Source organism: Erpetoichthys calabaricus, chromosome 1, assembly GCF_900747795.2.
Source record: "Erpetoichthys calabaricus chromosome 1, fErpCal1.3, whole genome shotgun sequence".
Lineage (NCBI taxonomy): Eukaryota > Metazoa > Chordata > Cladistia > Polypteriformes > Polypteridae > Erpetoichthys > Erpetoichthys calabaricus.
In genome coordinates this window covers 61705514-61717414 of record NC_041394.2, presented here as the reverse complement: position 1 = coordinate 61717414, position 11901 = coordinate 61705514, and the positions used below count along the sequence as shown (strand labels likewise).

Sequence of the window (11901 nt, the reverse complement as noted above, 5' to 3'; positions counted from 1 at the left end):
TACGCACACTTGGAAGAAACATACTCTAAACATATCAGATTCCTTCTCGCTGAATTGTGAAACGGTGTGCTTGTCGCCACGGAAGATGCAGCCACATGTATCGTTAGGATATGTTACTGTACAGTTCGACATTATTGTTATAAGCACGTGCTGCTGCCCCAGCAACGCTGCCTGCCTGACGCATGAGTAAAACCGATCCGGGAGCGCCGTAATGTGTGCGATGAAACATGCATTCAATACGCATGCGCTCGCGGATAGGGTAGTGACTGGGAGAAATTAGACAGCATCGACTTCGGGGAGAGACTTAAGGATGTTGCGCGCATCTTTTTTAATGAATGAGAAATTCACCCTTTTTAAGTGGCCACCAATTTAACCACCACAATGCGAATACTTTATCTGGTGCCCATCTGTCAGGATTCACGAAAACAGTCGATTTGCGCAGGTTCCGTATAAAAGAATAAATACGGTATTAACAAATATCGCGTGAATGGGGTTACTCAAACTGCTCATTTTCAATCTTCGCGTGAGAATATGGGTTTTAACATCGCTGGATTTGGTCCTTATAGAGTGTCAACAAATCTGATATTAGCAGTTGTGCGCTTGGTTTCAAATATGTCGGTTTGCCTACCCAACTTGGCCCTTTTAAGCAGCACACTCAATGTAGGAGTAACGCAACGAAGTATGTCGCAGAAAGGTAAACCTACTACCGTTGACATTATTTTGTTCGCTGATTTTTAACAGAAAATGAGTGGTTTATTGTTTCGCTAACGCCTGAAGACTCGGCATCATGTAAGACAGATACCTTCAGCGCAGTCAGGAGTGGCCACGCGTCACTTATCTCATTAGAATCTTGAGGTCGCCTGATCCTTAACAGCATTCGTTGTTGTCCGCTGCGCTTGGAGAAAGTTGACTTCGCCTGATCCTTCGTGGATCTCGGAGTTTAGATACATCAGAGGTGGAATGGGTGATCAACATACACCTAAACAAAGGAGATGATTTGTGTCGCTAGAAGGACCCTTGAGGGCATGGATAGCTTATGTTACTTGATACTAAACGCACAGTACAAGACACACGGGGTGATTTCATTAATTCCCCGACTCTACTGTATGTGGTCTGTCATGAAATAATTAAGTAAGCCGGTGGGATGACCTTTAAATTCAAAGCAACAATGCCGGGTTTACAGGGTAGGAATAATTTAGTGATGTCATAAATGAACATTACAAGGTTTCATATGATTAGTTTTTGGAATTTTTAAAGGACTGACTCTCATCCTCTTTTCCTTTTAGGCATGAGATGATAAAATGTCACCCTGCCTGCGACCAGCAGCTGGCTCTTTGTGGGTATCATTCTTACAAATTGATATCTAACATTCAAAAAATTATGTAGATGATTTAGTAAATGTATCAGTGTAATTATGAAGTAAGAAATTCAGGACAAAAAGAACCTTTTGAAAGTATTGTGCTCTTATCTTTTTTCATTTTCTATTCAAAAAATGCAGTTTAAAATGTTTTTAAGGAGACTTTTTCAGTGATATATACCACATTTTACTTTCAAAGTGACATTATTGCTATTTTCAGAATGTTTTAGTAATAAAAAACATTGAATGCCCAATTCTTCACACTCTACATCAATACTTAAGTGGAATCACTATTGCAGTCAATAATGACATGAATTTTGAATGGTGTTTTTACCCCCCAAGACTTTTTGATGGAGTTGTGCAGACTGGCCAGAAAATATGAGGTTTCTGCTGGTGGACTACAGTACATTTTCTTTTGGGTTCAGATCTGGACATCATTTGTCTTGGTCATTTAATAACTTCTATTTTCTCTATGCTGAGCTACTCAATTGTTGACTTAATGCCCAACATCATTGTTTTGCTGTAAACTGAAATCTTCCCTGCAACCCCTTTGATTTGGTACACTAGAACAACTTGTTTCACTTATCACAGGTCTCACTCTTCATGTTGCAGTAAACAACCCACAGCACCAATTTGCATTACTTGAAAGATGGTATTGCCAGGGTACTTTGCAAAAGTTCCATTCTGGTTCAACAAGATCAAAATACATTTTTACCTGTGTCCTTTTTGAATCAGTGTGTTACAAGTCAGGTGGTGATTTTCAACAGTGAAATCCTACTTGAGCATCTCCTTTACATGTTATGTTTGTGAAAGAACTTTAAAGTGTGCCCTAGAGGCGGAGGTATTGGATTTTAAACTTCTAGATTCCTGGTTCAACTGTTGACTCACCATGTGAGACTGAGCAAGTCACCAACCCTTCTGAGTTAAAGTACACGTTTGCATTGTATTACGATGAGGTTTTTACATTTTTTCAGTAGATCAGAGAGTTGGCGTCTGTGTTGTCCTTTAAGCAGTGGATAAAAAGTGCTAAATGTTCTGAGCTCTAACTTTTCCCTGTTTTGTTTCCTTAAATTAATTGACTTGTAAATTCTTTTGGCAGGTCGTATTTTTATCATTTTTTGAAATTTGCTTCTAATTCACATCATGCAGAATATAGCTTGATTCTTCATCCTCATATATTTAAAAATAGACTAGTTGTTATAAATTGAAAATGAGCTTTATGTGCTTTTTTCAAATAATTTGTTGCACTTGAGCGAGTTTAAGTTTGCACTGACTAAGGAGCTTAAAACTGCTTGTGCAATAATGATATTTTTTATTTTTAAATTTTGGAGTTTTAATAACTTATATTTTGTGTATGTAAGGTATGCTTTACAAGTAATATACACTTTCACAAGTTAAAAACAATGGTGATATTGTGTATCTCTCTCTCTCTCTCTCTCTATATATATATATATATATATATAAATAAACTGTATATATATATATATTATATATATATATATATATATATATATATATATATATATATATATATACATATATATATATATATATATATATATATATATATATATATATATATATATATATATATATGAACTATGCAAACCCAGATTTGTCATCTTAGAAATATTACAATGTGATGAACTTCTAAACCAGCCAGATAATCAAGATCAGCTAAGCTACTTGCACTGATTGTGTCCTCCTTCACACTTTTACATTTATACTTTAAGATAATAACCCATTGATATTTTTAGGGAAATGTTGAGGATTTAGTTACCTACTTAGTTTAATTATCTTCTTATTGAAATGTGAAAATGGCAGTAAAAATAGCAGATAGAAGTACAATACAATACAATACAGTTTATTTTTGTATAGCCCAAAATCACACAGGAAGTGCCGCAATGGGCTTTAACAGGCCCTGCCTCTTGACAGCCCCCCAGCCTTGACTCTCTAAGAAGACAAGGAAAAACTCCCAAAACAAGTAGCGAGTTTAGTTTATTTTTAATTGTGATATTGTGAGATCAAATTTTCTTGCACACTTAATCAAATTCAGAGCTACAGGGAATGCAGCCCCATACCGTCAGCATTAGATGCAAGGCAAGAAATGGCTTTGGACAGGGCGCCAGACTATTGTAGGGGCAACTCACACAGACACCCTCAGTGACAAATTTAATATTTTCTGGTAAAACTGATAAATATCTGGTATTTGCATGCAAAGTTTTGTACTTTTAAGTTGAGTTAGGTTTCAGTTGCTTATATTTTAATTTTGTTTTACAGTGAGACATCTTCATGGATGGCTTTGATGTGATTAATTTTCTTATTGACATTCCAAAGAAAATCCTTTTTTCCGGTGTCTGTCTGGTGCTTTTAGTAATACAGCTGTCAATCCTAGTCTATGATATCACACTTTTTAAAGTGGCAAAGAGCCTGGAAAATGCAACTCAACATTATCTACACCTTGTGATGGTGAGTTTGAAGAGTTTAAATGTAGTCATTTTTTACACATTGATGGCAAAACAATTATTTTTACATACATTATTGTGCAATATGACGTGCGTTGTATGTTTGAAGTAGACAATTGAAAATAATTATTTTTCTGATAAAAATAAAAAACTCCTATTCACTCAGTGCAGTTATGTCCAGTTCAAATTTGTTGTCATTTGTACATAATACAGTGAAATCATTACTTGCATATCTGACTGATGTGTATCATGTCCCCACCCTGCAACACCATGATCAGTCAAGTATTAATACAGTACTCTGTTGATTTTGATAAATACTTCACTGATTATAGTGCAGAATGCTGTGTTACAATTTTCAGGTTATTTTTGTAAAGTGCTCTTCACTGATCACAGGCTCACACAAATGTACAGTTCTAATATGATTATAGCAATGTCCTAAAACATACAATATTTACAAACGTAAATTAAAATGACAATAGTTAAATCATGATAAACTAAAGTCCATCACAATTAAAAAACTGAGCTATGGCCAGTTTACAGTGGATGACAGTTTACAGAATTGACCAAACCAAACCTCTGTGGGTTTCAAAGTCAACTATCAGATGAAGGTGCAGTTCTGATGACCTGGGCTAACTGGCTGCCTTGCCTCTTGTAAAGATTTTTCAGTGTGTAAACTGAAGTAAAATAAGAGAAAAATCAAACGTACAAATGTATTGCAGATACGTTTTTTCAGACATACACATCTAGTTAAATATCTACTGCATCTTCCTTTATCAGTGTATTTAATATAGTTATTAATGGACACTCATAGAAAAAGATTAGAAAAAATTCTGTAAGTTCTTAAAATTCCTAGAGTTATAATTAAAAATTTTCTTCTCCCTTGCAGGTATCACACATTGTAAGCATTTTTCTTTCAATGTTGGCCACCTTATATGCTTTTCAGTCAGATGACAGGAAATTTAGGGTCATTGCCCTCACACTGCACTGTAAGTATTCAGTTGTCTTGGATTCTATGCTAGAAAAGTGAGGAAGTAACTAGGATTTTGATACTTAGCTTTGCCAATTTCAAAATTATTTATGTATTGCTTTAGAAATGTTGTTTTATCATTTTCACTTAAACTGAAAATATTTATACTGTATTTACTATTAAATACATTACATTCTGTAGCTATTCATCATTTCATAAATAGTCATTCTCTCTGAAAGTTTGTGTAGTTGTCTTCAAATGTCATCTGCACATTCAATTTTATGGTACATGGATCCACTTTCAGAAAGAGATTGCACAAACCTTTTCTACATAGGGTGTCATGATGGCAGAAGATTCTACTCTCTAAAAGGAAAATAAATGCACAAATGAAGTTTGCTAGATGTCATCTGGGTGCAGAGAGAACAACCTTGTGAACAATGTGTTCTGGATCAAAGAGTATAAGGAGTTATTTGGCCACAATACCAGATGTCATGCTGAGTCTTTTCCTGGGGTCAGCATCTGAAGTACAAGGATCAATTTTGCAGGTAGTGCTGGTCCTAGCCTTTCTGGAGTCCTTAGCAAATTCTGCCCTTTGGACCTCACAATAACGCTCTCAGGTCACACTCCAGATCTCAGTGCTAATGCAGACTACCACTTCTGTCATCCATCCCACTTCAGTTAGGGCAGTTAGTTGCATCTTTCCTGGTTGAAATAAGTACCCAAATAAAGGATATGAACCAATAAGGCAATTTTAATAATACTGATTAATAAGTTTGAGCATAAAAATGCAAATAATAAATTATGTGTTTACAATTTGAGAATACTGGATAGTTAGAAGAAAAAAAACTCAGCTTGTATTGGAAAAGATAGACTGAGGTTTATATTTAATAGCCGGAGACCCTCATTTTCTCTTTTGAGAAAGTAAAGAAAGTGTACCTATAAAATGGCATAAAGCAGTTTTTTAACAAATGTATGAGTGAGAGTGCATATGTATAATAACACGATGATTTCTTTATAAGTAAAATTTCATTATATGTAATTATAATTCTTCCACATCAACCAAATTCTAAAATCCTGTCCCATAATTATTGCCTGGCATGTTTAAAGTAGGAAATTTTGTGTCTTATTAAACAAACATAATACTACGGTGAAACAGAAGTCCCAAGCTCTATTTATCTTTCTTACAGCAAAATCCAGCTTCCTCTTTTTATTAATAACATTAGCAAATAATTTATGAAAAATGCTAAAGTAAAATGACTAAATTGAGTCATCTCTCCCTGTGACCCTAGGATATAGTGGGTTGGAAAATGGATGGATGGATGGAGTCATCTCTAGTAAGCATCTGCAACTCGATTCCAACCCGAAAGGCACACACTCTTAATTTGTTAGAATTAAAAGCCTGTCAGATGCAAGTAGACAAAAACAATTTAGACAGAAAATGAAAGGCAAACGTAAATCCTTTAAAAGCAACAAGAAAAAACAGTTAATTTAGCATGTCCACTTACGTACAATAAGCACTTTATATGTAGAAGAATTGGCAGTGTACTTTAGTAGATTTAAAGTTGCTAGCTTGCAAGCGATATTCATGTAACGGTTCTTCCCATCTCTTACAATTATTAAGAGTCTATAATCAAACAGCTCAATCAGAACATCTATATAAATGGGAAACAAAGAATATATAGTGATAACTACAAATTATCTGAACAGCAGAGGCGGATAGGTAATAAAAAATTTACACAAGTAGAATTATTATTAGGTAGACAAATATGTACTCAAGTAAAAGTAAAAAAGTAGGCATGGAAAAACCACTCAAGTAAAAGTACAATTTAGTATCATTTAGCAAATATTCTCAAATCATGCTGTGCATTGGAAAGTATAAACAAATATACATAGGCAATAAGACAGACAGCAGGTAACTTAACAGCTTTTGGGCTGTAGTTTACACAGCATAATGAAACTGTTTTGTCTTAAGTGTTTGGGACTCAACAGCTCTTCTTTATGTGATCAGTGATGTATAATACCATCTTTTTAACAAAATGTTGCTACTACCACAGCATTGAGGGGTATTTGAAACTTTCTGTAGCATCATCCACTGCGTTACACCATGATATGCTAAGATGCGTCTTTCTTACTGAGTCGAGAATGAGGAAAAAATTAACGGCTATTATGTAATTTACCAAAATAATTCATTTCCTGACCTACAACACCCAACATTTATGTGTGTAGTTTTATTTTTATTGGCCGCAGCAAATTCAGAATTTTGTACATAGCCAATTAATTATGCTTTGTAATGACCAGCTTTGAAAATTTAACGAGGTAGTATCATTTCTAAATAAATGATGATTTTTGAGAAGTAAAAGTATTTAGATTTTAAAAAGTACAACTGCCAATAAAATCTACTCGAGTACATTATGGAAAGTAAGTGTAAGTCGTTACTTTCCACCTCTGCTATAGAGTGACAAAAGCCACACTTTTCTTTAATAAATACTTTATAATTCAAAATATATCCAACAAACATTTCCACAAAATGTTCTTAATGGCTTTTCTTATTAAATGTCAGAAATATGCACAAATCCTCTAGCATACTTGCACAAAATTTCAGTAATACAGATAAATTCATTCTTCAGATGTCTTGACTTCCAGTAAAGCTTGTTTGCTTGCAGGTTTCAGTTAATTTGATCTTTGCTTGCAGCATTTTGTTGAATTGGAAAAGAATGATGTAAACTGCGATAAAGTGTTGCAGTTACGTTTTCATCTTAATAAGTTAATTATTTAAAGAAGAATATTTACCCAATAATCATGGCACCTGAGGGTGATTAGCAAATGCAAATAATTTTGCTGTTCCCTGTAAACAGACTATAATGACCCTATAAACCTATATAATATTTAATGATTTGGCTTTTTAAAATCCTGAATGTTAACAATTGATTTTTTTTACTTCTCTGGAATTTCTCAAATAGAGAAAGATGTATTTAAATAGGTCAGTAACAAACTGTACATTAACTTATTACAATATATTACTGGTGTGCAAATTCGATTAGAGAACCAAAAATGTAATGTTGAAAAAATCAAAAACAAAAAATATAAATCAAATAAAAACACTACTCTGCAAAATAACGAAAGGAAGTAAATATTGTTGTTAGATATTATCAACAAGTACCATCAAAAAAGATTTGGAGAACAAAAAAATTTGCATGGCAATAGTGAAACAAAGTTATATCATTCTCAAACCAATTTACAGTCACAGCAGGGCAACAGCCTGCCCCTTCGCTACTGGGCATAAAGCAGAAAACGGCTTTGGACATGGCATCAGTACATCATGGAGCTGAAACAAAGTTCTAGTGCAGAAATTGTAGAATTTTTGCAGAATCGATCCCATTGCAGTTATAGTGAACAGGATGAGCATCTGATATGTGTAAATAAAGAGACAGTAATTAATATTAGCACAACATTTAGTATTTGAATGTCAAGACATATGGAGCTTCACATATGGACAAAGGGAGAGTTTCAAGATGCCAGCATAGAGGGGTCAGCTGAGGAGTAATTTCACAGTGTCTGGTTCAACTCAAAGCTTTGGAGGCAGGATTTTAAATCTGTTATAGCCTGCTTATGCTTCGTGCAGGGTGACTTTTTATCCCCTGAACATCAGATTACTGTAATTTGTTTTAATAAAAAAGCCTGCTAAAGTCAGAACTAGTGAGGTAGTGTTTGACTGTAGCAGTGTTTGTTAAATGATAAAATGAAGTATGTGGAATTCACTGGTCATACAGATGTTAAGCATAACTCCGGCACTAAAATTTAAGGTTTAGTGAAAGGAAGTTGTGCCTTTTGAGTCTGAAGATGATAAAGAAGATTGTTTTTAATTAAACATATAAACATAAACATATAAAAGTTATATATTTTTGTTGAGGTGGAATGTGTTTGAAGATATTTAGACCCTGAGGTATTTAATGCAGGCTGTTCAACCATAGTGAATTTAGATCCAAGAATGATCTAAGTTGGTGTCATCAGTGCAGGCTGCTGGTGAAAGCAGGGTTTAAATGAAGAAAAAAAACAAAACAAGTAACAGTACTTGAGAAACAGTACTGGAATGAGTGTACAAAGAAAAAGATCTACCATCAAAAACAATTAACACTAAAGGATAGATTGGTGTTCAGGATAACATCTAAATACAAATCTCCGTAAAACTAAAGCTGAATTCTTGCCAGTTAAGAATTGATAACACTATTTCTGTTTGGACAATCAACACTTATTTACAGGTCTTATCATGTTGTTTTTTCAGATTTAAAGACAATTAGTTGTTACTTCAACACAGTGTCAACTAATTGAGATAGTTAATGACTTGAGTATAATGACATCCGTTATACCATTTTGTTTTATTGATTGTTTCGGAGGAATATCTTCTAATGGTAGCATATAAAATAAAAACAGTATAATTTCCATTATTAAACCCTGAGACACAACAGATCTAATTGCAGTCAGTGACTGGGGAGTATTTATTTTAGGAAAACATTTGATTCCACCTCAGATCAATACAGGGTGGTCCAGATCTAATAATGCAACTATTGCTTTGCATTGCATTAAAAGTTGCATAGTTACATCTGGACCACCCTAGAGGTGCTTACTTGTTCCTTGGCATACGATACAACTGTACCTTCCATCAGATTTCACAACCATGTACTTTGCTAAGTGTACACTTTTATGCTTTGATTTCTTTTTATTTTTTTATGTTGATGTTTGTTTTGAGGTTTTATATGTTATTTAATTCATTTCAGTAGTTTCTTTTCTTTGTGTGTGTGTCTGTCTGATACTGTACTATTTTTAACATGGGTGCTGCATTGTTGATGATCGGTGGTTGAGGCAACCAAGTTGTGTTGCACGACTTACAAATTCAAGCATACAAAGTTCAGGTCATTTGATTTCCAGATTATTCAAGATTATGGATTAAGTCTTTTGTGGTGGTGTGTGTTATTCTATTTAGATTCTCTGATTCTTTCAACTACAGTTTTGGTTCTGATACTTTTCACATTTCAGAAGAAGAGGACAAACTCCTGGTTACGGATTAGATTTAGCAAAACACTTACATTGCATCTTTTGGTCGCTATTTAAAATTCTATAGACAGCTAATACTATATTGATACCTGAGGAGAAATGTACTTATTCCAGCAGCTACACAGAAAATAATGTCTCCATGCAAAACAGTAAAATCAAAGTGCACACAATTCCATAAGTGTCCCAGAACTACACACACAACATACCCAGTGCACTTCTATTGTAAACCATCCCTGATGAAATGTTGTCCCTATGCCAGTGTGTCTGTTATAACTGGCTAGGGTGAAGATTAGCATGATGGGCGACTGCATTACACATTTTGATGGCTGTAGACAAGATTGACCTCCAGTGTGCTTCATGGCCCATAGCCAACCGTGAAGGACTGACCCAGCAACCAAACGTACACCAGGACAACACGTCATTTTAAAACAAGCCTGTGGATTTTAAGGATGAAAGCCATTTTCTGCTTCATAATAAAAAAGCTTACTCAATGGTTTAATTTCTGGAAATGTAAGCAATATCAGCCTAAACCTGATTTTTTTTTGGTGTTTTATTGCCCTGGCCTTTTGTGTAGAAAAGAATCGCACAATACTTTTAATAATAGTGGTTCACTGTCATTTATAATGTCTTCTTACAATGTGTATGTGTAATTTTGTTTAGTTCAGAATGAATTATTATATAACAATTGAATGTATTTTTGCTTGGTAATTGTTATCTGTTCCATTTTGATCATACCAGAGTTAAAAATATTAGCAGTTATTAAACATTGTAGTGTGCTGTTTATAACCTAACTCTTAAGTATTCATTTAGGAGGTTTATAATTGATTTTGAATTGAAACAAGTAAAGAAATAAATAAAAGAATGAACAAATGCAACAAATACAAATAACTAATTATAAAAAGTTCACATATTTGCTTTTTCTTTGAAAAAAATGAGAATGGGTTGATTGTTTTGTGTTTCTGAAGCCTACATTTGCCTTATTTTTTGTATCACAGTTGTCTCTGACATTTCTGCTTTGTATGCTGTCTTCTTTTATGCAGGTCTGAACTTCATTGTATGGATCGGAAGACTCTGGTTTGAAGCTAATGTCATACACCTCAAGCCTCGGATGTATTCATTCACTTAATGGTTTACTAGCTGAAAACAAAGAGTTGTCCATCATTAGCATTCAGATCAGTCCTGGTGAAGGGAGGCATTGCACTTCTGATATTAGAAGATCAAGTGTTCTGTACAAGCTTGGCGTTTGTAATCATTCTCATCAAAGCAGCAGATCTTGAAAACAGGCAGTTCCAGATTAAGCAGAATTAAGCAACCACCTCCTCTTGGCAGAAGTCATCTATCAACCGCAAATAATAAAATATTTTAATGTTTTTTTATTTATATATGCATATACATAATTTATTAATTTTATATGTAAATAAAAATACTAAGGCCCCTGTGGGGTATGTAAACATTAGGAGTGTTTTGCTTTACATCACTTTTTTTCTTCTTAAGTCAGATGGCATGAGTATATTGGTGCAACATAACAGAGATGAGGAAAAGCGAAGCATAGAAAAAAGAAAAAGTCTCAAATGTCAAAAGGTTATGCAAGATTTAATCATGTCTGTAATGTGGAGTGGTGGATCCATTAACCCTGTAATTTAAAAATGATTACTACTGCTACACTCTTAGCATATTAGTAAACCCACTTATCGTGTTATGTTAGTGTGTTGCTTATCCTGTGTTGGCCGAGAAAATTTTATAAGAGCCACCATCACCCCTCATTCATTGATCAAGATCCCTGTCTTCACTTCAGAAGCTCAAATTATCTTTAACCCAATTCCCTCCTTCCAGGAGTATTACTTTAGCAACATTTTAGCAAAAAAAAGCATGTATTTTGGATGCTGTGAGCATAGGACTAGATAACTGAAATGTGGATTATGCGACACAAGTAATTTGAGATTTTTTTAATGGATGGATTAATATGAATTAAAATGGTTGCTGCTATTCTTTGTCCACTCCCATTGGCCCCAATATCAGAAACTTTATTTCCAAAAACTTCTGTTACTTCCATGTCATTA

At 34.2% G+C, this 11901-nt stretch overlaps 1 long non-coding RNA gene across 1 annotated transcript; it reads left to right on the top strand.

Moving 5' to 3' along the window:
• The first annotated feature begins 783 nt into the window (after positions 1 to 783).
• On the top strand, positions 784 to 11294 carry LOC127529642 (uncharacterized). Its single transcript, XR_007936262.1, has 5 exons — positions 784 to 1184; positions 1287 to 1336; positions 3638 to 3826; positions 4709 to 4808; positions 10882 to 11294. It is a non-coding gene; the product is annotated as an uncharacterized LOC127529642 (long non-coding RNA).
• The last annotated feature ends 607 nt before the right edge of the window (positions 11295 to 11901 follow it).